The 27,977-nt window shown below is 39.4% G+C and overlaps 1 protein-coding gene across 8 annotated transcripts in view; it reads left to right on the plus strand.

Annotated features, from left to right (window-relative positions):
- NLRC5 (NLR family CARD domain containing 5) overlaps window positions 1-27,977 on the plus strand; it is a 102,013-nt gene that overhangs the window by 19,530 nt on the left and 54,506 nt on the right. For 5 of the 8 annotated variants that reach the window (XM_073226538.1, XM_073226536.1, XM_073226542.1 and 2 more), the window contains exon 2: window positions 20,767-20,885. The exons of 2 other annotated variants lie outside the window; for them this stretch is intronic. The gene's annotated coding sequence lies outside the window, so the exon portion shown is untranslated. Of the gene's footprint in view, window positions 1-19,525; window positions 19,571-20,766; window positions 20,886-27,977 lie in introns of those variants that run through there. One more of the 8 variants, XM_073226537.1, reaches the window with a different exon arrangement.

Genomic DNA, 27,977 nt, shown 5'->3' on the forward strand with positions numbered 1-27,977 from the left:
TTTTTAAATTTTGATATGATTAATGTACAATTACTTGAACAACATTATGGTTACTAGACTCCCCCCATTATCAAGTCCCCCCCACATACCCCATTACAGTCACTGTCCATCAGCATAGTAAGATGCTATAGAATCATTACTTGTCTTCTCTGTATATACTACCTTTCCCATGTCCCCCCCTACATTATGTGTGCTAATCATAATGCCCCATTTTCCCCCTTACCCCTCCCTCCCTTCCCACCCACCTTCCCCAGTCCCTTTCCCTTTGGTAACTGTTAGTCCATTCTTGGGTTCTGTGATTCTGCTGCTGATTTGTTCCTTCAGTTTTTTCTTTGTTCTTATACTCCCCAGATAAGTGAGATCATTTGATACTTGTTTTTCTCTGCCTGGCTTATTTCACTGAGCATAATACCCTCTAGCTCCATCTATGTTGTTGCAAATGGTAGGATTTGTTTTCTTCTTAGGGCTGAATAATATTCCACTGTGTATATGTACCACATCTTCTTTATCCATTCATCTACTGATGGACACTTAGGTTGCTTCCATTTCTTGGCTATGGTAAATAGTGCTGCGATAAACATAGGGGTGTATATGTCTTTTTCAAACTGGGCTTCTGCATTCTTAGGGTAAATTCCTAGGAGTGGAATTCCTGGGACAAATGATATTTCTATTTTTAGTTTTTGAGGAACCTCCATACTGCTTTCCACAATGACTGAACTAGTTTACATCCCAACCAGCAGTGCAGGAGGGTTCCCCATTCTCCACATCCTTGCCAACATTTGTTGTTGTTTGTCTTTTGGATGGTGGTGATCCTTACTGGTGTGAGGTGACATCTCATTGTGATTTTAATTGAAATGCAACTGATTTTTATGTGTTGATTTGTATCCTGCTGCTTTGCGGAATTCATTTATTAGTTCTAACAGCTTTTTTATTGGGTCTTTAGGATTTTTTACATATAATAATATATCATCTGCAGAGATCATTTTATTTCTTCATTTCTTATTTGGATGTTTTTTCTTCTTTTTCTTATCTAATTGTTTTGGCTAGAAGTTCCATACTATGTTGAATAGAAATGGGGAAAGCATGCATCCTTGCCTTGTTCATTATCTGAGAGGAAATGCTTGCAGTTTCTCACAATTGAATATGATGTTTGCTGTGGGTTTTCATATATGGCTTTTATTATGTGGAGGTAGTCTCCTTCTGTTCCTTGTTTGTTGCTTTTTTTTTTTTTAATCATGAAAGGGTGTTTTTTGAATTGTGTCAGATGCTTTTTCTCTGAATCAATTGAGATGATCATGTGGTTTTTCCCCCTTTATTTTGTTGATGTGGTGTATTTCATTGATTTATTTTCATATGTTGAATCATCCTTGCATTCCAGGAAGAAATCCACTTGGTCATGGTGTATAATTCTTCTAATAGGCTGTTGAATTTGGTTTGCTAGTATTTTGTTGAGTATTTGCACTTGAATATTCATAAGGATATGATCTGTAGTTTTTTAATTCTTGTAGTGTCTTCATGTGGCTTTGTGTCAGGGTTATAATGTTTCATAGAATAAGTTAGGAAGTGTTCCCTTCTCTTCAAGTTTTTGGAAAAGTTTGAGTGGAATTGATATTAGTTCTTACTTAAATGTCTAGCAGAATTTAATGAAGCCACCAAGTCCAGGGCCTTCCTTTGTTGGAAGATTTTTATTATGGATTCAGTCTCCTCATTAGTTATATTATAAGGTCTATTCAGGTTTTCTATTTCTTCATGATTTAGTCTCGGTGGGTTTTGTGTTTCTAGGAATTTCTCCATTTCATCTAGGTTGTCCAATATGTTGGCATACACTTGTTCAAAGTACTCTCTTATAATCCTTTTTATTTCTGGAGAATCAGTAGTAATCTTCCCACTTTCAGATCTGATTGTAGTAATCTGAGTAATTAGTAATTTTTTTTCTTAATTTATCTGGCTACAATTTTGTCAATTTGTTGATCTTTTCAAAGAACCAACTTTGGTTTCATTGATTTCTCTCTATTGTTTTCTTATTCTCTATTTCATTTATTTCTGCTCTAATATTTATTATTTCCTTCCTTCTGCTAGCTCTGGGTTTAGTTTGTTCCTCTTTTCCTAGGTCCTTAAGTTGTAAAGTTAGGCTGTTGATTGGAGATCTTTCTTGTTTACTGTATTTATGGCTATAAATTTCTCCCTTAGAACTGCTTTCACTGTGTCCCATAAGTTTTGTTATGTTGTCTTTTCTGTATCATTTATCTCAGTATTTCCTCATTTCACTTTTCTTCTTCGATCTATTGATTGTTTAAAAGTGTGTTGTTTGATTTCCACAGTTTTGTGAATTTTCTGATTTTCTTTATGTTTTTGATTTCTAACTTTATCTTGTGGTCAGAGAAGATACTTTGTGTGACATAAATCTTTTCAAATTTATTGAGACTTAATTTGTGGCCTAAAATATTTTATCTATCCTGGGAAAAGTCCCATGTGCACTTGAGAAAAATGTGTATGTTGTTGTTTGGTAAAATGTTCTGTACCTGCCTGTTATTTTTAGTCAGTTTATTTTGTTTAATCCCTCTATTTCCTTACCTCTATCTGATCATTCTGTTATTGTGACTAGGGCATTGAAGCCTCCAACTATTTTTGTAGAATTGTCTATTTCTCTCTCCACTTTTTTCAGTTTTTGCTTCGTGTATTTTGATGGTGTGCAATTATGTGTATAAATGCTGTGTTGAACATTTTATTAACATATAATTATTTTTGCCTTTTGTAAACTTTTTTTATTTAAAGTCTATTTTGTTAGTGGGGGTGAGGATTTATTAATATGGGTAACTGTTAAACCACTTTGTTGTGTATTTTAAACCAATATAAAATTGTATATCAATGATACTTCAATAAAAAAGTCTATTTTGTCTGATATTACTATAGCCATTCCTACTCTCTTTTGGTTACTATTTGCATGGAATATATTTTTTCTATCCTTTTACTTTGAATTTGTCTTTGGATCTCAAATGAGTCTCATGTAGACAGTATATAGTTGCATTATGTTTTTATCCATTCTGCCAATCTCTGTCTTTTGATGTGCTAATTTAACCATTCATGTTTAAAATAATTACTGATAAGGAGGCACTTACTTCTATCATAATGTTTCTATATATTTCTATATGCCCTCTAGCTTTGTTGTCCCTCATTTTCTTGCATTCCTTTTTTCTTTCGTGTTCAGTTGAATTTTTGCAGTGACATGTTTGAATTCCTTAATTTCCTTTTGTGAATATTCTGTAGCTATGTTCTTTGTGGTTACTGTGGGTGTTACATTTAGCATGTTAAAATTATAATATTCTAATTTGAATTTATGGTAGTTTAGCTTTAATGATATACAAAAGCTTTGCTTCTTTACAGATCTGTCTCCACCCCTTTTAGCTGTTCGTGTTGCAAAATTACATCTTTATATATTATGTGCCCCAAAACATAAACTAGTAATTCTTTTAAATGCATCAGTTTCTTAAATTATGTGGAGAACAAGATTTGGAGTTACAAACCAAAGTTACAGTAATACTAGTATTTATAATAATAATTGTTTTTGTTTAAATGTATTAGTTTTTTTAAATCCTGTAAAAAACAAAAAGTACAGTTACAAACTATTGTTGCAATAATAGTAGCTTTTATAATTGCCATGTGTTTTCCTTTATTGAGGTCTTTATTTCTTCAAATGGCTGTGAAGTACTGTCTAGTGTCCTTTCATTTCATCCTTCAGGATTTCCTTGAGCACTTCTTGCAAAGCAGGTCTAGTGGTCATGAACTTCCTCAGTTTTTGTTTATCTGGGAATGTCTTTATTTCTCTCTCACTTTTCAAGGAGTTTTGCCAGGTATAGGGTTCTTGGTTGACAGTTCTTTTCTTTTAGCATTTTTAATATATCAGTCCATTGTCTTCTAGCCTCCAAAGTTTCTGATGAGACATCTTCAGACAACCTTATTGAAGACCCTTGTATGTAATGATTCACTTTTCACTTGCTACTTTCAAGATTCACTATTTGTTTTTGGTTTTCGGAAGTTTGATTATAATGTGTCTTGCGGTGGGTCTTTTATTTCATCAAGTTACATCAAGATGTAATTTTGCAACACCAATAACTAGAAGGGGTGTGGACAGATCTGTAAAGAAGCAGAGCTTTTGTATGTTATTAAAGCTAAGCTACCATAAATTCAAATTAGAATATTATAACTTTAAGATGTTAAATGTAACACCCATGGTGACCACAAAGAACATGGCTATAGAATATTTACAAAAGCTGAGCTTCTTGGATGTTTATATTAATATCTTTCATCAAATTAAGGAAGTGTGTAGCCATTATTTCTTCAAATATTCTCTCTGCCCTTTTCTCACTCTCTTCTTCTGAGACTCCCATGATGCATATGATGGTCCATTTAATGGTGTCCCAAAGGTCCCTTTAGGGTCTGTTCACTTTTCTTTAGTCTTTTCTTTTTGTTCACCAACCTCTGTGATTTCCATTGTCCTATCTCAAAGTTCACTGATTCTTTTGTCTGTTTAAATCTGCCTTTGAATCTCTCTAGTGAATTTTTCAATTTGGTTATTGTACTTTACAACTCTAGGAGTTCTTCTTGGTTTTCTGTGTGGGGGGGGTTCTCTTTATTGATATTTTAATTTTATTCATGCATCATTTTCTTAACTTCTCCCCAACTTGCTTTAGTTCTTTGAGCATCTTTAAGATACGTTTTCTAAGGTCATGCCTGATATATCTGCCGTTAAGTCTTTTTCAGGGACAGACTCTGTTGAATTATTTTTTTTCTGAGTGATCCATAGTTTTCCTGTTTTTGAATGTGCTTTGTGATTTTTTTTAATATTGGATATTTTAATCTAATAATGTGATGATAACTCTGGAAATCAGATTCTCCCCCTTCCCCAGGGTTTTCTGGGTTTTGTTATTACTTTTGCTTTTTAAAAAAATTTTATAGCCTGTCTCTGTGCCAAGGATCAGCTCGATATGTAAACTTAAAGTCTTGTGTCTTTACTGAGCCTGTCCTTGGGCGTGTGTGGTCACTTTCTAATTTTCCCCCTGTATACAGTTGTTTTTGAATGTCCTGGTCTTTAATGTATGGCTCAAGAAAGGGGAAAATGAAGAAATAAAGGTGGGAAAAAAGGATGCTATCCCTTTAAGTCTCCTGGAAGTCACCATAGCTGGAGGGGGAGGGGCTTGCAACATCTGGGGGAGGTGCAACAATGACTGCCTGCCTCTTTTTCTGCACCTCAGTGATCAGAAGCTCTAATCAGCAACCAGAGCATAAATTTTTAATATTTGTATGGTTCTTTTTACAGCTTGACTCTTAAAAAAACTGTTCAAGGAAAATATGCAAAGCTGCCTGCCATGTGGCTAGTGATCAGGAATGGGTAGCTGCTGCTATGCTAAGAGCTGAAATTGACAAAAATTAAACACAGTTTACCTTCCAGGCCTTCTCCCTGGAAACTGCAAGCTTCAACAGACTCTGGAGTTACAAAATAATTATATTAGACATATTCTGCCAATGTAATTGTTGTCTAGGTGGCGAGGCAGATTCCTGGTGCTTCCTATTCCACCACTTTCCTAGAATCTCATCCTGGACCTTTATTTTACTTTTGAAGTGTTTGAGACCATGTTGCTAAATTGCTCTTCTAGAAGACTGTGTGGATGTAGAGGCTCCTTCCAGAGCAACACCTGTGCATTTCTGGTCCTCAGAATCCTCGTATTGAAATGAACAGGTCAATGTTGCCCCAAATAAAGACTTATCCAGCAGGAGTCAACAAGATGACTTCAGGAAGTATGCAGACAGAACATGCATTTAAACTGAATCATAAAGTGAGACTGGTGTCCTCTTCTCGGTTCTCTTTAATCCTTACTGACTAGTCAAGGAGAAGTCTCAGTCTTAGGGTCCCTCGCAGTCCTAATCTCCTTTTCAAAACGCGAGTCCAGCCTTGCTTCAGAGCGCTGGACAGTCAGCAAAACCCAGTTCCAATTCAATGACACCATTTTGTTTTTGTTTTTCTTGGGTTTCTTTTGGGGGTTACCTTCTGTTCATGGTGAGTGATACTTTAGAAAATAAAAAATGAGATGATTTTTACAAAAAATTTTAAGGAAATGATATTCTGATTCTCAGATGAGGCAGAAATGTCCACAAACATGAGTAAAAAGTCTTGGAACCTCTACATCTGTCCTTAAAAGATGAGATTGTGGGAACCTTCATGATACACATTTCTGCAATGTTTAGAACTTTTCAAGTGAGTGCAGATTATATTTTATAAGGGGAAAAATAATAAAGATCTATGGAAATGAGAACTTCATTTGGGAAGAAGACCATTTGTTGAAGGTAGTATGGTGCTTCCTTTAGGAAAGAGCCTGTGGATTTGGCATAGGTTTGGTTTTACTTTATCTTTTTTTTTTAATGTATAATTGACATATATTAGTTTTAGGTATATGATATAATGATTTGATCTTTGTATATTGTGAGGTTATCACTACAGTAAGTCTAGTTAGCGTCCATCACCACACGCAGTTAGAAAATTTTTTTTTTCTTATCATGAGGTCTTTTAAGATCTGCCTCTTAGCAACTTTCAAATAAGCCGTATAATATTATTAACTATAGTCACCATGCTGTACTTTACATCTCCATGACTTATTTATCTTAGAACAGGAACTTTGTACCTTTTGACCATCGTCACCCATCTTACCCACCCTCTACTCTCCCCCCCCCTGATTTGTTCTTCTCTATATTGAAGTATTTCTTTTTTGTTTGTTTGGTTTGGTCTTTAGATTCCACACACAAGTGAGATCATATGTTGTCTTTCTCTGTCTGACTTACTTCACTTAGCATATTGCCTTCAAGGTCAGTCCATGTTGTCACAAATGGCAAGGTTCCATTTTTTCGTGGTTGAGTGATATTCCACTGTATACATATGTGTGTATGTATATATCACAGCTTTTTTATACATTCACCCATCAATGGATATTGAGGTTGTTTCCATATCTTGGCTACTGTACATAATCAGCTTAGGTTTTATACCCATACTTTGCTTCTTGACTTCTCAGAGTCCATTTCTTCATCTGTAAAATGGAGGAAACATCTGCTTTAAAAGGTTGTTTGAAGGACCACTGAGGAAATGCAGATGGAATACTGCAGCTTAATGCCTGGCCTGTGCTCAGAACTCAGTATGTGAGAGATAGCTAGTATTGGCCACAGACTAGGCACATTCTCTCATTGTGCTATGTACTCTATATGTATCAATAGTGACCTTGTGAAATAGATGCAAAACCATCGCCCCCATTTGCAAATGAGGAAACCGTGGTGCAGAGAGGTGAAGGAACTTGCCCTATGTTGCACAACACTAAATGTTGAAATTAGGATTTGAACCCAGGCCTCTGACCCCAAAGCCTTTTTTATCAGATCCACAGATCTCCAGGGGATGTGCTGGTATTAACGCTGCTTGATATGTAAGTGACCCAAGACTCAAAGAGGGAAGGGACTTGCCTGGTGTCACCCAGCAAGTCAGTTTGGGGCAGTTGGTCTCAGAACAGAGGCTCCAACCCATTGATCCCCTGACCCCACCCTCACCCCAGGTCTTTCTTCTGCTCTGCCTTATGTGTCTGGGCACAGTCGGCTGGCATGGCAGGAAGCAGTTCTGATGATCCACCCTTGTAACAAAATCTCCCTTCCAACTTTATAGGGCCCAGCCTTCTAGTTACTGATCTGTCTTCTTTCCCTTTCAAAATGTATTCATCTTAAACCACTCAAGTAATACATGACTAGCCCCTCCTTGCAAAAAGTTAAATATCTTACACATAAGGCTAAAATCTCCATTACTCATTGCTCCCAACCCTACATCTGTCCTCTCCCAGGTCAAGGTCACCAGTTTGGTGTGTTGCCTTTTACAACTTTATCTAAGCTGTCACATGATAAAAATAATACTTATATTGGGCTTACTAACTGCCAGTCCCTGTTTTAAGGGTGTTATATGTATTAACTCATTTAAGCCTGTGAGGTAGGTGCTGTATTATCCTGGTTTTACAGATGAGAACACAGATGAGGCCCAGAGAGGCTTGTTAACTTTTCTGACACCACACAGCCTGCAAAATGTTAGAAAAGTTATTCCCAAACCTAGACAGCTTGGCTCCAAAATCCATGCTGTTAACTTCTAAGTTCTAAAAACATGTTATAAATCTGTGGGGAAAAATATAGTATTAATGTTTTGTTTATGTGTATTTTTAAGAGAAACAATATTATATCGTGCATATCATTGTATAATGTCTTGTTTATTCAGTAATACATCCTGAGGATCCAGCTGGGTCAACACATAATCAAAGGCCTTTGTGCCCATAATCTAATAGATACACCAAACTTTATTGATATATGGTTTGTTCAAATGCTGCTGCACGATTTCCTGTTCTAATGCTCTGTGTGTTCTGGGCCATGTGGCTTTCCATGAGGCTTTCTGCCATGCAGTTTAGTTGTGGACTCCAAGGGTATATGCACTTTAAGTTTTAGAAGTCACTGCGAATTTGCTCTTCAACGTGGGCCAGCCAGTTTCCAGGCCATGAATCTGAACGTCAGGATCCAATTTCTCTCCTGTACACCTTGAGCCTCCTCGGCCCTCCAGAGCTCCAAAACCAGTACAAGTTTCCTCCAGGATCCTCATCAACTGCACGGTTGGAGATAAAGGGGATTTCCAGACCTCAGCTTCATTTCCAGTTTCATGTGGGCATGCTGAGCTTGGCCTGTGTGACAGGAGTCAGCAGAGCCACAGAGCTGGGGCATGAGGTGCCCGGGGACAGGCCAGAGCAGGAGGTGGACTCCCCACCCGGGGAGGGGAGGCGGGGACAGTCAGTCATCAGAAGACACCTTCAGTGTCTCCTCTAAACACAGCACCTTGGTGGCCTTCCTGTCCGCAGCATGTCTGGGGGCAAGAATCGCTTGGGTCTGGTTGGCTGGAGAAGCAGGGCATCAGGTCCAAGGGAACATGGGGCCAGTCTCTCCCAGGGGGAGAGGAAAGACACCCCCCACTGGCTGTCATCATGCCCTAGCACAGTAGTTCCCACTCGTCAGCACCTGGAATCACGTGGGCAGTGCCCAGAAGTACTGACACCTGCATTCCACCACCAGCGACTGTGCTGTTATTGGTACGGAGTGCGGCCCACTAGAATTTTTTAAAGATCCCCAGATGATTTTAACATGCAGACAAGTTTGGAAGCCACTGGTCTGGCAGATGCAGGGAGAAGTCTCTGGAGGCTCAGGAACATGCTGGGCAGGAGTCTTCTCATGGAGGCCTCACTAGCCACTTCCTGTGGATGCTGGGCCCAAACTGCCAGGGCTGAGCCAGAAAGTCAAGGCCACTACTTGGCTACCCTCTGTCCGAGCCAGACCAGGGCTGTCTATAGGGTTGGCTTCACCCAGGAAGGTGCATCTGGAAACCCTAGGGGGTCTTTGGTGGAAAGTTGGAGCCTTTTGGGCAAGAAGGTGGTAGGAGTGAAGGAGGCAGGTTAAAACCTAGTGATGTAGACTGGGACCCAGATTCCCTGGTTTCCAGGGACAAGAAAAGAGAGGCCTTCTGGGTTTGGGACAAGAAACCCCCCAGGCCCAGGCCTGAAGCCCAGAAAGCAGGCTTGGGCCACTCTGTTCTCCCTGTACGTCCCTTTCCACCAGGGCTATGAGGCAAGAAGACATTCATTCAACTCTAGGCTCTGTGACTCTTTAGCTGGTGACCTGGGCAGGTCCCCTTGCCTCCAGGAGTCTCAGTACATCTATAAAGAACTGTGACTGGGTGTTTAAGTCCTGCCAGTGTGAAAGATAATAAAGATGATGGTTTTCAAAGGAACAGTCATTCCTGACTGACATCAGTGTCCTTCATGGAAATGTGCTATGTCAAGAACTCCTGGCCTGCCCTGCCAGCCTTTGTGGGTGAGGGAGCAAAGGGCAGCTGACATCTCCCTGGAGGCATCTCCCAGGGGGTCCCATGAAAGGAGGGTGATTCCTGGGGTGGAGCTTCCCAGAAAGAGCCCACCAGGTCAGTCTGGCCCTGCCTTTGCTTCTTATTTGCTTTGAGGGCCAGCAAGGCCTTCCTCTCTCAGGGACTCAGTTCCCCATCTATGAAACGGGCCTAGCATGGACCCCACGGCCGGGCCTCTTCCAGCTCCTTCCTCCTCTGCATCTAGGCCCAGGCATCCTCTGACTCCTCTGACTGGGACTGTCATCAGCCAGCCCTGGGGAAAGGCAGGGGTCCTGGGCTCTCTGTCATGACCCCTCAGAGGACTTGGGGGCCAACCTCTGTGGGTTCTGGTCCACCTCAGAACCTCCAGGCCAGACCTGTTTACTCAGTCTGAGAAACCAACTTCAAGAACATTTTCCTTCCTCTCATTTGGAGCTATTTCTGTCCGAATGTCTATAGTTGCTGTCATGACTGAGGGTACCTTGTTTATCGCCCCCCAGCAACCACATCCTTTCTGACCCTGAGGTCAGCACTCACAGCCTTTTATTTATGTCTCCCTCTTCCCACTGCCTGTCCTTAGTTGCCCTCTCTGACCCAGCCCAGGAGCCAGGGGCAGAACCCCAGGGTCTACCACGGGAACAGGTAAGGCGAGTGGTGTTTCCCTTGTTGAGATGAGGAAACAGGTGCCAACAAGCCAGGTGGCCCATCAGCACCTGTTTCTCACCACCCAGCCTCATGGTGGCTCCTCCTTAAGCCCAAGAGTCAGGAAGAAGAAAAAGACCACGGAACAGCAACCAAAAGTCTATGATTCAAGCCATGTCCTTTCCTCCCCACCTCCCTTCCTTCCTTGTACCCTGTGCTAGAGGCCAGGAGCGCCAGAGGAATCGACAATGCTACTTGTAATAACAGCTGACATGTGTTGGGCTTTTCTCATGTGCCAGATGCCACATCAGGGATCTGGCCTGTTCACCTCCCAGCAGCCTTGCCAGGTAGACATTACCACCCTATAGCAGATACTGCTGGTGTCTCACCTGTGCTGGATGCCCCCCTCTGCCAGTGCACCCATCCCCCATCTGCTGCAGTTGTAGGCAGCTAATGCCTGCATCCTTCACTGAAGGACTGCCCTTGGCTAGCAGGAGCTGCCTCCAGCAGAGGTTCCTGAGCAGCGATGCCTCCTTCTCCTATCCACCAGATGTGGCCCACAGCCAATGACTGACTGATATGGGCTATAGTGACCTTCCCCTTGCCTCTTAGCAGGACAAACTCTGTGGTATCGTTCAGACTCCAGAGATCCCCGTGGGTCAAGCTGAAGCTAGACTGCTCCTGAAACCATATCTCTGCTTAACCTCTTCCTCTACACTCTACATGACTTTTACAGGAACCCCTGTCTTGGCCTTTGCTTTTAGAAGCCTGACCTAAAACATCCCCATTTTATAGATGAGAATACTGAGGTACCAAGGGACCAAGGTCATACAGTTTTGGTAACTAGCAGAGACTCAGAGCCAGGGCCCTAGTGCCATGGTGTTTGCTCTCATCCAGAGCCAGCCCTTGTCCCTGTGCTTGAGGTGTTGGCTGCCTGATGAAGGAAGCTGGAGGGCCAAAAGGAAATGACAATGCAGAGTGGCAAGACCTGCAGTGGAAGAGAAAGGAGAGGACACTAATGGGTGAAGCCCAGTGGTGGAGGTGTGACTTGGTCTGGGAAGCCAGCAGGGAAAACTTCCCTAAGGAGGGAGCAAGAGTCCAGCTGGCTCCAGAACGAGGAGTTTCCAAGGTGGGGAAACAGGGAAGGGCGTTTGAGGCAGAGGAAGTCATCTGTGTAAGGCAGGGAGTTGTGAAGAGGATGGTGAGCAATAAATTGGATAACCTAGAAGAAACAGACAACTCCCTAGAAATATTCAACCTTCCAAGATTGACCTAGGAACAAACAGAAAATCTGAGCAGACCAGTTACCAGCAATGAAATTGAATTGGTAATCAAAGACCCCCAAACACACCAAGTCCAGGACCAGAAGACTTGACAGCCAAATTCTACCTGCCCAAAGCTAACAGCCACACTTCTTAAAGTATTCCAAAAGGTAGAAGAGGAGGGAATACTTCCAAACTTTTTCTATGTGACCAGCATCACTCTAATACCCAAACCAGACAATGACACTACAAAAAAATAAAATTTTAGACAAATATCCCTGATGAACATAGATGCAAAAATCCTCAACAGAATATTAGCAAACTGAATTAAAAAATACATCAAAAGGATTATCCATCATGACCAAGAGATATTTATTCCAGGGATGCAAGGAAGGTATAATCACAAATCAATCAATGTCATACACCACATTAGCAAAAAGAAGCATAAAAAGCACATGATCATCTCTATAGATGCTGAAAAACATTTGACCAAATTCAACATCCACTCATGATAAAAACTTTCAACAAAATGGGTATAGAGGGAAAGTACCTCAACATAATAAAGCCATATATGACAAACCCACAACCAACATCATACTCAATGGTGAAAAACTGAAAGATTTTCCTCTAATATTGGGAACAAGACAAGGATGTGCACTCTCACCACTTTTATCCAACATAGTGCTGGAGGTCCTAGCCATGGCAATCAGACAAGATAAAGAGATAAAAGGTATCCAACTTGGTAAGGAAGAAGGTAAACTGTCACTATTTGCAAATAACATGATATTCTACACAGAAAAATCCTAGACTCCACTAAAAAAACTATTAGAACTAATAACTGGATTCAGCAAAGTTGTGGGATACAGAATTAATACACATGATCTGTTGCATTCCTACATACTAACAATGAACTAGCAGAAAGAGAAATCAGGAAAAAAATTCCATTTACAATTGCATCTGAAAGAATAAAATACCTAGGAATAGACCTAACCAAGGAGGTGAAAGACATATATTCTGAAAACTGTAAGACACTCATAAGAGAAATTAAAGAAGACCCAAATAAATAGAACTCCAGCCTGTGCTCATGGATAGAAAGAAATAATATTGTCAAAATGGTCATCCTGCCCAAAGCAATCTACAGATTCAATGCAAACCCTAACAAAATACCAACAACATTTTTCAATGAACTAGGACATATAATCCTAAAATTCATATAGAATCACAAAAGACCCTGAGTAGCCAGACTAATCCTGAGAAAGAAGAACAAAGCTGGAGTTATTTAACTCCCTGACTTCAAGCTATACTATAAAGCTATAGCAATCAAAACAGTATGGTACTAACACAAGAACAGACCTATAGATCAGTGGAACAGAAAAGAGAGCCCAGACATAAACCTACACATATATGGTCAATTAATATGTGATAAAGGAGCCATGAATATACAATAGGGAAGATAGCCTCTTCAATAACTGGTGTTGAGAAAAGTGGACAGCTACATGCAAGAGAATGAAACTGGATTACTGTCTAACCCCATACATAAAAGTAAACTAAAAATAGATAAATGACCTAAATGTAAGGACATGAAACCGTAAAACTCTTTGAAGAAAAAAGACAGGCAAAAATACCTTGCACGTAAGTATGAGCAATTTTTTCTGGACACATCTCCCTAAGCAAGGGAAACAAAATAAAAAATGAACATTTGGGACTACATCAAACTAGAAAGATTCTAAAGGACACCATCAGCAGAACAAAAAGGCATCCTACAGTATGGGAGAATATATTCATAAATGATTCATCCAATAAGTGGTTAACATCCAAAATATATAAAGAACTCATACACCTCAACACCCAAAAAACAAGTAACCTGATTAAAAAATGGGCAGAGAACCTGAATAGACATTTCTCCATAGGAAAATGACAGATGACCAACAGGCACATGAAAACATGCTCCACATCATTAATCATCAAGGAAATGCAAATCAAAATCACAATGAGATATCATCTCATACCAGTTAGTATGGCCACTACCCAAAAGACAAGAAATAACAAGTGTTGGCAGGATGTGGAGAAAGGGGAACCCTCCTGCACTGTCAGTGGAAATGTAAATGGGTGCAGCCACTATGGAAAGCAGTATGGAGGTTCCTCAAGAAACTAAAAATAGAAATACCATATGACCCAGTAATTCCATTTCTAGGAATTACCCCAAGAAAACAAAATCCCTGATTTGAAAAGATATATGCACCCCTGTTTTTATCACTGCATTATTTACAAAAGCCAACATATGGAAACTACAAAAATGTCCATCAGTAGATGGACATAAGCTTCCATCCATCAGTAGATGAATGGATAAAGAAGATGTGGTACATATACACAACGGAATATTATTTAGCCATAAAAAAGAAATCCTGCCATTTTCAACAATATAGATGGACCTAGAGAGTATTATGCTAAGTGAATAAGCCAGGTGGAAAAAGATAGATACCATATGATATCACTTATTTGTGGAATATAACAACAAAAAATGAACAAAACAACAGTAGACTCAAATACTGAAGTGACTGGTGGTTACCATGGGGGAGGGGTTGGGGTAGGTTTGTGGCAAGGGTGAGGAGGATAAAGGGGCACAAAAATTCTCATTTATAATATAAGATGGTCATGATAGTACAAGTTGGGCATGGTAGTACAGCATGGAGAATATAGTCTATGATTCTGTAACATTTTCCTATGTTGACAGATAGTAACTTCACTAGAGGGGTGTGGATTTAATAATATGGGTAACTTTCGAAACACTGTGTTGTTGAGATAAGGGGCATGTGTGCATGCATATATATGCATACGCATGTGGGCTGGAGGAGAAGCTCTGCAGGCAAAGGGAGCAGCAGGGGCAAATATTTTGGAGCTGTAGTGAGAACTGGGTCGGATTTCTCCGCTCCCTCCTCTAACCTCCATGCCAGTTTCACTTCCCGAATAGTAGGCAAGATTCCCACAGAGCACAGCAAAGAGGACAGTGGGAGGGATCTGCTGTAGAATTGAAGCCAGCATGGCGTCACCCTCCCCTGTCCACCTCTCCGTGAGACCAGCACCCCGACATGGCCTCCAGGCATGCCTCCTGCCCTTTCCCTCTCGCAGTCTGAACCTGGAGTGGCAGGGGCACTGGACTGCAGATCCGCATGCCGGGCTTCCTTTGGGCACTGTGTGACCCCCAGCCTTTTGCTGCCTCTCTCTGAGCCCCGTGTTTGATCACCTTGTCCCAGGGGTGCACTGGTCATCCTTAGAGGTAACACTTTGCACTGAAGGTCAGAGTCCCTGTGCTAATTGCAAATATGAAGGCTTGAGAGTTCATTGGGCTTTATTTTCTTTGTTGTGTTAGCAGCAGCTCTGCTCTCTTGATTTCTGCAGAACAGTAACAAAGCTTTATGCATTGGTTAACATGAACCTCAGGATTCATATGTAAATAAAAAGCTGCTAGTCATGCACAGAGAAATTGATAGAAGCCCAGTGACCGAGACTGTCTCCCTCAATCTTTGATGGATACTCCAACCAGATAAATATGAACATAAGAGATTAAATAACAACCTGTACAATTAAGGTTATAGAAATACTCAATTTTTAAATTTAATTTTGATTGGATAATATATTCATACAATATAAAATTCTATAGGTTTCCCTCCCTGGGGACAATTACTATTGTGAGTTTTTTCCAGAAATATTTATGTATTTTTAAACATGCACATTTATTTTTCCTCCCCCAAATGCACCACACTCTATACCCTACTCTGCCCTTGTTCTTTTTAAAAAATTTTAATATGTCGTGGACACTGTTCCATCTCACTTCATAGTTTTGCTTCTTTCTTTTTAATGTCTATGTAGAAGTCCATCGTATGGATGTGCCATGATTCAACCAGTTCCTCTTTAATGGACATTTGCGGTTTTTCCCAATTTTTTTCTATTATAGGCAAGGCCATATTAACATTTGTTAACTTTGTTGAGCATGTGTTTTTTTTTCTCACATTATGAATATATCTGTCATCTAAGTACCTGGGCTTGAAATTGCTAGGTATGGCTGTGTGGCATTTGCAATTGGGGAGATAAAGGTTGTATATTGGTTTACCTTTCCATTCGCAATGCATCTCAGTGCTTATTAATTCACAGCCCTGCCAGCTGTATAATATCGTCGCCAATCTAAGACCTGGAAAATGGTATCTCTTTCTTCAGTGTTAACATATTTCTTTCATTTCCTGTGAGGCTGAACACTTGTCATATATTCAAGAACATTTGTATTTCCTTTTCTGCAAATTGCTCATGTTCGGTCGGGTTTGTTGTTCTTTTTCTTACAGATTTTTAGTAACTCTTGAAATATTTTCAAAAATTCATGTCTTTGTGGTACAACTCGCAGATGTTGTTCCAGTTTGTCACTTGTCCTTTCACTTGATTTGTTGTGTTCTTTGGCAATACAAGAATCCTAATTTACATCTAGTCAATTTCATCTGGTTTTTCTTTTATGAGTTCTGATGGTTGTATTATGCTTAGATAAGCCCTCTCTGAAATTATTTTTGAAAAAAGCTTTTTCCTGTGTTTTCTTTTAGCACTTTAAACTTTTAAGCTCTTTTTTGTGTGAAATATAATACAGAAAAAAATGCAAAAAATTAAATGTATAACTTTATGAATCACAAATGAACACCTATAGTCTTCTAGTACTTTCATGGTTTAAATTTTTACATCTAAATATGGGCCCCACCTAGAGTTTATTTTGGCATAATTTGTGAGATATAAATCCATATTTATTGAAAAAGAACATCTTTTTAAATGTCATGGAAATTAAAAAATTTGATATATACCAAGCAAAAAGGAAAATTTTAAACATATCCCCCAAAGCAGAAATTGTATATGGCTTATTCTTTGTACAGTATAGCCAAGCAAAAAAATTAATGGCAAAGGTTTGAAAAATAATTTACCCTTTTATTAAATGACTCTATTGAAAAGAATAATGATAATATACTAGCAATCTAATATAAATTTGATATAAAATTGACATAAATTTATGGAAATTGGCCTGAAGTGTTTTCTCTTATTATTATTATTATTTTTTTCTTATTATTTTTTTAAATGAAAAGACTCAAAATGACCTAAACAATAAACTAACTCATAAATTTAAAGAGTAATGATGGTCTAAGCAAATCAGGGAAAAGAAATGGGAAGATAAAAACAAAAATTATAAAACTAGAAAGGGAAAATTCTACAGAATTGGTAAGTGAAAATGAAAGTTTATTTTGTTTGTTTTTAAACATAAGCCATACCAACTGCTAGGTCTAATAAAGAGAAAAAGACAAAGCAAAATAAACTGAACTAAATGTGAAGGCACGCAGATTTTAAAGTACAGGGAAAATATTATCTACAACTGTGGGCTCAACTAAATTTGAACATTCTTGATAAAATAAGCAGTTTTCTCAAAAAAACAAACAAACCCATTCATTACCAAAAGTTAAAAGAAAAAGGGGGGCGGGACAACCAATACAATGAGGGAAATTTTAAAGTTATCAGGTTTGATTTTGAAAGTAACTGTTTAAATTACTTGATAGCATTGAGATCTTTGACTGTCACCCGGGGTGAGATGGGAAGGTGAGTTGGGAAGGTTCCGAGCAGATGTGGGCCACGTTTTAGCAGTGACCCTCTGCCCCTGTGTACAGGATGTTGGGGGCGAGCAAAAGGAAGGAGACCAGGTCTCCATGTGCAGGCAGGCATTCAGGTGAGAAATTACCACCAGGTCTGAGCGATAGCAGCGGAGGAAGTGAGTTTCTAGAATACACTTGGAAAAATTAAGCCATTGTTGGCCTAAGCACGACGCCACCCTTCACTGAAATGAGGAAGGTAGTGGTGGGAGCGAGCAATCTGGCAGGAGAGAACAGCAGCTCAGTTTTGGACTTAGAAATTTTTTAATACATGTGAGGCCTCCAAAAGGAGTAGTTATGCCAAAAGGCACTTTCCTGGCATTCAGCAAATATTCATTACATTACCTGTTCAACTTCAAGCACTTTTCCAGTGAAATGTCGTTGTGTCCGTGTAACACACACAAATGTTAAACTAAAAGGTAGGCATGAATTGCTTTTTAATTTGAATTTTTAGCATCTGTCATACTTAGCGCATGTATTTATCCTTGCTTCTTGTCTTCCTGTTTCTCTTTTAGTTTAATTATCTCACATGTAGGGAACTTCCATTTCTATGAGTCATCACTGATAATTTCTTGTGCTTACTCACCACCATGTATTTATCTTCCTTACACATTAGGGAAATGTCTGTTCTAGTTTTTAATGTAAATACTTTTATGGTTTTTCTTTTTGCAATAAAAATGTGCCTGTTAAAAAGTTTGAATGGTACAAAGTGGTCCAAAAGAGTACATTGGAAAGGGCTCTTCTTTGTCTGGTTTCCTCAGGCCCCTTCCCTCCACACAATCCTGTCTCCAGTTTCTTGTGTAACTCTAGAGTTAGCCTGTATGTATGCAAACACACACACACACACACACACACACACACACACACACACACACACACACTGAAAAACACATGTGCTGTGTGTTTTTAAATTTGAATTTACTTGGTAGTATATTTGGGAGCTTTTTTCACTTGGTATAATGTTCATGTGGTTCATTCATGTTGTAGCATGTAGCAACTTGTTCCTGTTATTGCTGAATAATGTTCCATTATGTAGATACACCATCTACTTTTTTATCCATTCATGAGTTTTTGGATATTGGGTTGTTTTCACTTTTTGACTATTATGTATAAGGAATATTTGTGTACACGTTTTTGTGTGGATGTATATTTTCATATCTCTTGGGTACAGACCCAAGAGTGGTATTGCTGGGTTATATGATAACTTTATGTTTAACATTTTAAGAAATTTCCAAACTCTTTTCCAAAGCGGCCTCACCATTTTCCATTCCCACCAGCAGTGGATAAAAGTTCCTATTTCTCTGATCCTCACCAGCACTTGCATTGTCCTGTTTCATTATATCCACTCAATGTGGGTGTGAAATGGCATCTGATTGTGGTTTTAATTTGCCCATACAGAAAATGTTATTTTCAGTTCTTAAGTAAGAAATAATTCCTTAAATTTAAAACACATGTATTATTACTGTGTTTTAATACTGTGTATCATTTCTTCTCTTAATACTATTGATTAAATGGTGAGTTTTAAGTGAATGTGGAGATAATTTGAAGTCTATTCCATTCCTTTGGTCATTTTTTTCTACTTTTTAATACAGTTCCATAAAGTTTTAGTGATGTATATTTTATAATAGGCTGTATTATGTTTGGAAACCTCTCTTTTTTTCCTACCCCACCCAACAAATAGGCTTGGCTCTAACTGCCTTCATGTCTTTTCTTTTTATCTAATTCTAACTTAAAATGTTTATTATGAAGTATTTAAAGCATACACACACTTGTCATTTCTGCCCCTTTTTGTCTAAATGAATTATAATTTCATCAGGTTATTGAAATTATCCTTCCATAATTAAAGGGGCATTGCCTTCAATCTACGTATTAACTTAGAGGGTATTTTCTTTTATTTCTGTGGTTACAAGCACGTCTGTCTTAGTCCATTCAGGCTACTGTAACAGAATATCATAGGCAGGCTGGCTTACACAACACACATTTATTTCTCACAATTCTAGAGGCCGGGGAGTCCAAGATCAAGGCGCCAGCAGATCTGGTGACTGGTGAGAGCTCTCATCCTGGTTTGGAGATGGCTGCCTGCTCCTCACGTGGTGGTGATCGGAGAGGAAGCAAGCTGTCCTGTTCTCTGCTTATAAAGACACTAACTCCACCATAAGGGCCCTTTCCTCATGACCCAATGACTTTCCGAAGGCCCCACCTCCAAACACCATTGCCCCAAGGATTTAGGCTTTGACGTATACATTTGGGGTGGGCACAAACATTCAGTCCACAGCAAGGCTTTACCTCAATCTCTTACTGCCTCTCTCCATTCCTCCTGTTAGAATTTGACAGTTTGTTTTCAAAAATACCATTAGTACCCCAGTATCTCTTCAACAGGAGCTGTTTTTTTTTCTTATCTGTCCCTACAGTACTTATCTGTGTTATGTTAGAATGTGCCACATTGGCGAGGATTTATCTGAAGTCCTGGAACTTTGTGGTCACAGTCCTCGCACTTCACAGACACACAATCAGTGCACACACTGATCTTTTCCCTTTCTGCCTTTCTTCCACATACTTTTGGCCATCTCTTTTCTTGTCTGTTCCATATCTTTAGGCAAGATCTCTAAAGGTGGGTTATATGGACATTTGTGCCAGAGCATCATTTTATGGGGCAGTGATCAATGCCTCTAGGTTTTCTCATTAAGAAGAGTGTTTGCAGAGAAGACAAGTAGTGATTTTACAGCATCTTACTATGCTGATGGACAGTGACTAATGGGGTGAAGGGGGGAGTCTAGTAAACATAATGTTTCTCATGTAATTGTAGATTAATGATACCAAAATAAAAAAAAAGAAGAGTGTTATTCTCGACTGTTTAAAAACTGCTTCATAATGTAGTAAGAAAGAAGATTGAAAATCCTACCCTTTTTGGGGTTTTACTGAGAAAGGAAGTTGGCATCTTTGGTGAGGTTACTCCATTTTCATCCAAATAAATGAGCTGTAATAAATCTGATGGATTTGAAGGATGGTACAGGTCATTATAAGAAGGTTCATGTCCAAGTTGGAGCAGGAAGAGAGACATTCCTCTGAGCCAGGTGTGGCAGGAGGTGACACCAGGGATGCTGGGCCAGGCACAGTCCAGGGACAATAAGAACTGTGGTTGGGGAAGAACAAGATCTGTGCATAAAGGCAAGGGCACTTTTCTGGGATGAAATTTGTCCTCAGAGGTGAGGGGAGAACACCCTGTCTCTTCTCTCCTTAGGGACCTGGCCTATGGACACAACCCACAGATCCATCTCAAAGCACATGCACTGGGCCCAGGCACCCATGAGACCATCTCCACGAACATCCTAGAGCACCTATGATGAACCAGGAAGCCAAGTAGGTGATCTTTCCCCACTGCTTCCTCTCTGTCCCTTCCAGCCACTCTTCACTCCACTCCTACTCCCTACCAAGACTGCACCCTGCCCATATTTACCTCTCTGAGCTGCCCCCACACAACAAATCTACCCTTAACCACCATTCAGCATGATAGTGAAAATCACTGGACATGGAAAATCAGGAAGAGCCTTGAGACAGCATCTAGTCAGCTCATTTTAGAGATGGTGTGACTGAGGCTCACATAGGGAAGAGATTTGCTTAAGATCATACTAGGAGTATATCAGCTAGGACAGGCCAGTTTATGCTGCAGTAACAAACAGCAGCCAGAGATTAAAGATGGCAGCATGAGAGATGAGACAGAGGCTTCCTCCTAAATCTGCATAGAGTATGAAAATATAATTAATACAACTAATCCTGAGAGAGCAACAGGAAAGAGGACTGCACCAGGCTGCATACACCTGGAGAAAAAAGCAGACCTCCCGGAACAGTGTAATGTACCAAAGCTGTGGCCCAGCAGGACCCAAGCCCTTCCTCGACCCCACCTCACTAGCGGGAGGAAGAGAAACTGAGCAGGGGGAGAGTAGAGGCCTGGGACTGCTGAATACCTAACTCTGGAGATCTGCTCTGGGAGCACAAACCTACATTTCATGGTGCTTTCATGATACTCTCGTGATTACAGGGTTGGAAAGCTAAGACAGGTAGAATTCCTGGAGAGACTAAGATTCCAGCCACTTGTGGAAAGCAGGGATCCATATCCAGCTGCTCTGGGACAAAAGCTTATACCTGTGTGCTCAGCCCACTGGTTCATGCAGTGGAGACAGGCATAGCAGCTGGGAAGCAGGAAACAGCTCTTTCCTTCCCCCCAGACACCAATCCCACTCCTCTGTGACCCCCAACATTGCTTCAGGGGCTGAGCAGCTCCAGAGAGTAGACCTTCTGGACACTAGATGGCGCCATATACAAATATGAAATGCCAAAGGAACCTGGTACAGAGTAAAATTAGTATAACCCCTGAGAAAGATGACATGGACCTCATGACTCTTCCTGAGAGGGAGTTCAAAATAAAAATCACTAACATGCTAATGGAGGTACAAAAAGATATCCAAGAACTCAGGAATGAATTCAGGTCAGAGATCCAATCATTGAAGAGCACAATGGAGGGTATTAAAAGCAGGTTGGATATGGCAGAGGAGACAATAAATGGAATAGAAACTAGAGAAGAGGAATACAAAGGAGCTGAGGCACAGAGAGAAAAAAGGATCTCTAAGAATGAAAGAATATTGAGAGAACTCTGTGACCAATTCAAACAGAACAATATTCGCATTATAGGGGTACCAGAAGAAGAAGAAAGAGAGAAAGGGGTATAAAGTTTCTTTGAGGAGGTAATTGCTGAAAACTTCCCCAATCTGGGGAAGGAGATAGTCTCTCAGGCCATGGAGATCCACAGATCTCCCAACACAAGGGACCCAAGGAAGACAACACCAAGACATATAGTAATTAAAATGGCAAAAATCAAAGATAAGGACAGGCTGTTAAAAGCAGCCAGAGAGAGAAATAAGATCACATACAAAGGAAAGCCCATCAGGCTAACATCAGACTTCTCAGCAGAAACCTTACAGGCCAGAAGGGAGTGGCATGATGTATTTAATGCCCTGAAGCAGAAGGGCCTGGAACCAAGATTACTTTATCTGGCAAGATTATCATTTAAATTTGAAGGAGGGATTAAACAATTTCCAAATAAGCAAAAGGTGAGAGAATTTACCTCCCACAAACCATCTCTACAGTCTATTTTGGAGGGACTGCTATAGATGGAAGTGTTCCTAAGGTTTAATAGCTGTCACCAGAGGTAATAAAACCACAGTAAAGAAAGTAGAACAGCTAATTACTAAGCAAATGCAAAATTACATTCACTATCCCCAAAGTCAATCAAAGGATAGACAAAGAGTACACAATATGATACCTAATATATAAAAAATGGAGGAGGAAGAAAAAGGAGGAGAAAAAGAAAAGAACCCTTAGATTTTGTTTGTAATAGCATATTAAGTGAGTTAAGTTAGACTCTTAGGTAGTAAGGAAGTTAACCTTTAACCTTTGGTAACCACGAATCTAAAGTCTGCAATGGCAATAAGTACATACCTATCGATAATCACCCTAAATGTAAAGGGACTGAATGCACCAATCAAAAGACACAGAGTCACTTGAATGGATAAAAAAACAAGACCCATCTATATGCTGCCTACAAGAGACTCACTTTAAAGATATAAACAGACTAAAAGTGAAGGGATGGAAAAAGATATTTCATGCAACTAATAGAGAGAAAAAAGCAGGAGTTGCAGTACTTGTATCAGACAAAATAAACTTCAAAACAAATAAAGTCACAAGAGACAAAGAAGGACATTACATAATGATAAAGGGGTGAATCCAACAAGAATATATAACCATTATAAATATCTATGCTCCCAACACAGGAGCACCTACATATGTGAAACAAATGCTAACAGATTTAAAGGGGGAAATAGAATGCAATGCATTCATTCTAGGAGACTTCAACACTCCACTTACTCTGAAGGACAGATAAACCTTCTGTCATTCAGAAAATAAGTAAGAACAAAGAGGCACTGAAAAACCCATTAGAATAGATGGACCTTTTCAAGAATAGATCATATACTAGGCCACAAAAAGAGCCTCGATAAAAAATGGACTAATAGAAAGAGAAATCAGGAAAACAATTCCATTCACAATAGCATCAAAAATAATAAAATACCTAGGAATAAACCTAACCAAGGAAGTGAAAGACCTATACCCTGAAAACTACAAGACACTCTTAAGAGAAATTAAAGAGGACAGTAACAAATGGAAACTCATCCCATGCTCCTGGCTAGGAAGAATTAATATCTGGCCATCTTGCCCAAAGCAATATACAGATTCGATGCAATCCCTATCAAATTAACAACAGCATTCTCCAATGAACTGGAACAAATAGTTCAAAAATTCATATGGAACCACCAAAGACCCCAAATAGCCAAAGCAATCCTGGGAAGGAAGAATAAAGTGGGGGGGATCTCTCTCCCCAACTTCAAGCTCTACTACGAAGCCACAGTAATCAAGACAACTTGGTACTGGCACAAGAACAGAGCCACAGACCAGTGGAACAGAATAGAGACTCCAGGCATTAACCCAACATATATGGCCAATTAATATACGATAAAGGAGCCATGGACATACAATGGGGAAATGACAGTCTCTTCAACAGATGGTGCTGGCAAAACTGGACAGTTACATGTAAGAGAATGAAACTGGATCACTGTCTAACACCATATACAAAAGTAAATTAGAAATGAATCAAAGACCTGAATGTAAGTTATGAAACCATAAAACTCTTAGAAAAAAACATAGGCAAAAATCTCATTGACATAAACATGAGTGACTTCTTCATGAACATATCTCCCTGGGCAAGGGAAACAAAATAAAAAATGAATAAGTGGGACTATATCAAGCTAAAAAGCTTCTGTACAGCAGAGGACACCATCAATAGAACGAAAAGGTATCCTACAGTACGGGAGAATATATTCATAAATGACAGATCCAATAAAGGGTTGACATCTAAAATATATAAAGAGCTCACACACCTCAACAAACAAAAAGCAAATAATCCAATTAAAAAATGGTCAGAGGAGCTGAACAGACAGTTCTCTAAAAAAGAAATTCAGATGGCCTACAGACACATGGAAAGATGCTCCACATTGCTTGTCATCAAAGACATGTAAATTAAAACCACAATGAGATATCATCTCACACCAGTAAGGATCGCCATCATCGAAAAGACAAACAACAACAAATGTTGGCGAGGTTGTGGAAAAGGGGAACCCTCCTACACTGCTGGTGGGAATGTAAATTAGTTCAACCATTGTGGAAAGCAGTATGGAGGTTCCTCAAAATGCTCAAAATAGAAATACCATTTGACCCAGGAATTCCACTTCTAGGAATTTACCCTAAGAAAGCAGCACTCCAGTTTGAAAAAGACAGATGCACCCCTATGTTTATCGCTGCACTATTTACAATAGCTAAGATACGGAAGCAACCTAAATGTCCATCAGTAGATGAATGGATAAAGAAGATGTGGTATATAAACACAATGGAATATTACTCGGCCATAATAAAAAAACAGATCCTACCATTTGCAACAACATGAATGGAGCTAGAGGGTATTATGCTCAGTGAAATAACCCAGGTAGAGAAAGACAAGTACCAAATGATTTCACTCATATGTGGAGTATAAGAACAAAGGAAAACTGAAGGAACAAAACAGCAGCAGAATCACAGAACCCAAGAAGGGACTAACAGTTACCAAAGGGAAAGGGACTGGGGAGGATGGGTGGAAAGGGAGGGATAAGGGCGGGGAAAAAGAAAGGGGGCATTACAATTAGCATGTATAGTGGGGGTGGGCACAGGGAGGGCTGTGCAACACAGAGAAGACAAGTAGTGATTTTACAGCATCTTACTACGCTGATGGACAGTGACTGTGAAGGGGTATGTAGGGGGGACTTGGTGAATGGGGAGCCTAGTAAACATAATATTCTTCATGTAATTGTAGATTAATGATACCAAAATAAATAATAAATAAATAAATAAAATGGGAAGAAGAAGAAAAAAGAGCCTTAGTAAATTCAAAAAGATTGAATTTGTACCAACCAGTTTTTCAGACCACAAAGGTATGAAACTAGAAATAAATTATGCAAAGAAAATGAAAAATCCCACAAACACATGGAGGCTTCACAACATGCTCCTAAATAACCAATGGATCAATGACCAAATGAAAACAGAGATCAAGCAATATATGGAGACAAATGACAAAAGTAATTCAACACCACAAAATCTGTGGGATGCAGCCAACGCCATGCTAAGAGGAAAGTATATTGCAATACAGGCCTACCTCAGGAAGGAAGAACAATCCCATATAAGCAGTCTAAACTCACAATTAATGAAACTAGAAAAAGAAGAACAAATGAGGCCCAAAGTCAGTAGAAGGAGGGACATAATAAAGATTAGAGCATAAATAAATAAAATTGAGAAAGAATCAATGAAAGTAAGAGCCAATTCTTTGAGAAAATAAACAAAATACATAAACCCCTAGCCAGACTTATAAAGAAAAAAAGAGAGTCTACACACATAAACAGAATCAGAAATGAGATAGGAAAAATCACTATGGACACCACAGAAATACAAAAAATTATTAGAGAATACTATGAAAAATTACATGCCAACAAACTGGATAACCTAGAAGAAATGGACAACTTTCTAGAAAAATACAACCTTCCAAGGCTGACCAAGGAAGAAACAGAAAATCTGAACAGACCAATTACCAGCAACAAAATTGAACTGCTAATCAAAAAACTACCTAAGAACAAAACACCTGAACCAGATGGCTTCACCACTGAATTTTATCAAACATTTAGTGCAGACCTAATACCCAATCCTCCTTAAAGTTTTCCAAAGAGTAGAAAAAGAGGGAATACTTTCAAACTCATTCTATGAGGCCAGCATCAGTGTAATATCAAAACCAGGCAAAGACACCACAAAAAAAGAAAATTACAGGCCAATATCCCTGATGAACATAGATGCAAAAATACTCAACAAAATATTAGCAAACTGAATTTAAAAATACATCAAAAAGATCATCCATCATGAGTAAGTAGGATTTATTTCAGGGATGCAAGGACGGTACAACATTAGAAAATCCATGAACATCATCCACCACATCAATGAAAAGAAGGACAAAAACTACATGATCATGTCCATAGATGCTGAAAAAGCATTTGATAAAATTCAATATCCATTCATGATAAAAACTCTAAACAAATAACCCAGTTAACAAATGGACAGAGGATATGAAGAGACAGTTCTCCAAAGAAGAAATTCAGATGGCCAAGAGATACATGAAAAGATGCTCCACATCACTAATCATCAGGGAAATGCAAATTAAAACCACAATGAGATATCACCTCACACCAATAAGGATGGCCAGCAGTGAAAAGACTAAGAACAACAAATGCTGGTGAGGATGTGGGGAAAGGGGAACCCTCCTACACTGCTGGTGGGAAAGTAAGCTAGTTCAATCATTGTGGAAAGCAATATGGAGGTTCCTCAAAATACTAAAAATAGAAATACCATTTGACCAGGGAATCCCACTCCTTGGAATTTACCCAAAGAATACAACTTCTCAGATTCAAAAAGACATATGCACCCCTATGTTTATCGCAGTACTTTTTACAATAGCCAAGATAGAGAAGCAACCTAAGTGTCCATCAGTAGATGAATGGATAAAGAAGAAGTGGTATATATACACAATGGAATACTATTCGGCCATAAGAAAGAAACCAATCCTACCATTCGCAACAACATGGGTGGAGCTGGAGGACATTATGCTCAGTGAAATAAGCCAGGCAGAGAAAGACAGATGACAAATGATTTTCCTCATTTGTGGAGTATAACAATGAAGTAAAACTGAAGGTACAAAATAGCAGCAGACTCAGAGATTCCAAGAAGGAACTAGTGGTTACCAAAGGGGAGGGGTGTGGGAGGGCAGGTGGGGAGAGAGGGAGAAGGGGACTGAAGGGTATTATGTTTAGTACACATGGTGTGGAAGATCATGGGGAGAACAGTGTAGCACAGAGAAAGCACATAGTGGATCTGTGGCATCTTACTACACTGATGGACAATGACTGCATTGGGGCATGGGTGGGGACTTGATAATATGGGTAAATGTAGTAACCACATTGTTTTTTCATGTGAAACCTTCATAAGAGTGTATATCAATCATACCTTAATAAAAAAAAAACAGCAGCCAATGTCCCAGTTGACCTATGACAGCAAACATTTATTTTGCTCCTACTTCTTGACTACTGTCAGTTAACTGGGACCTCTATTCCATCTTTTCCTCTTTCTCAGACCCAGGCTAAAGGAGCAGCCTAGATCTGGAATGCAGCTTGTTCCTATGGTACAGGTGGATCCCACACTGGCTCTTTAAACTTCTGCATAGACATGTCGTATCATTCTTTAGCATATTTCATTGCCAAACAAGTTTTTGGCCCT

The sequence above is a fragment of the Manis javanica genome, chromosome 17 (genome assembly GCF_040802235.1).
Source record: "Manis javanica isolate MJ-LG chromosome 17, MJ_LKY, whole genome shotgun sequence".
Taxonomy (NCBI): Eukaryota; Metazoa; Chordata; class Mammalia; order Pholidota; family Manidae; genus Manis; species Manis javanica.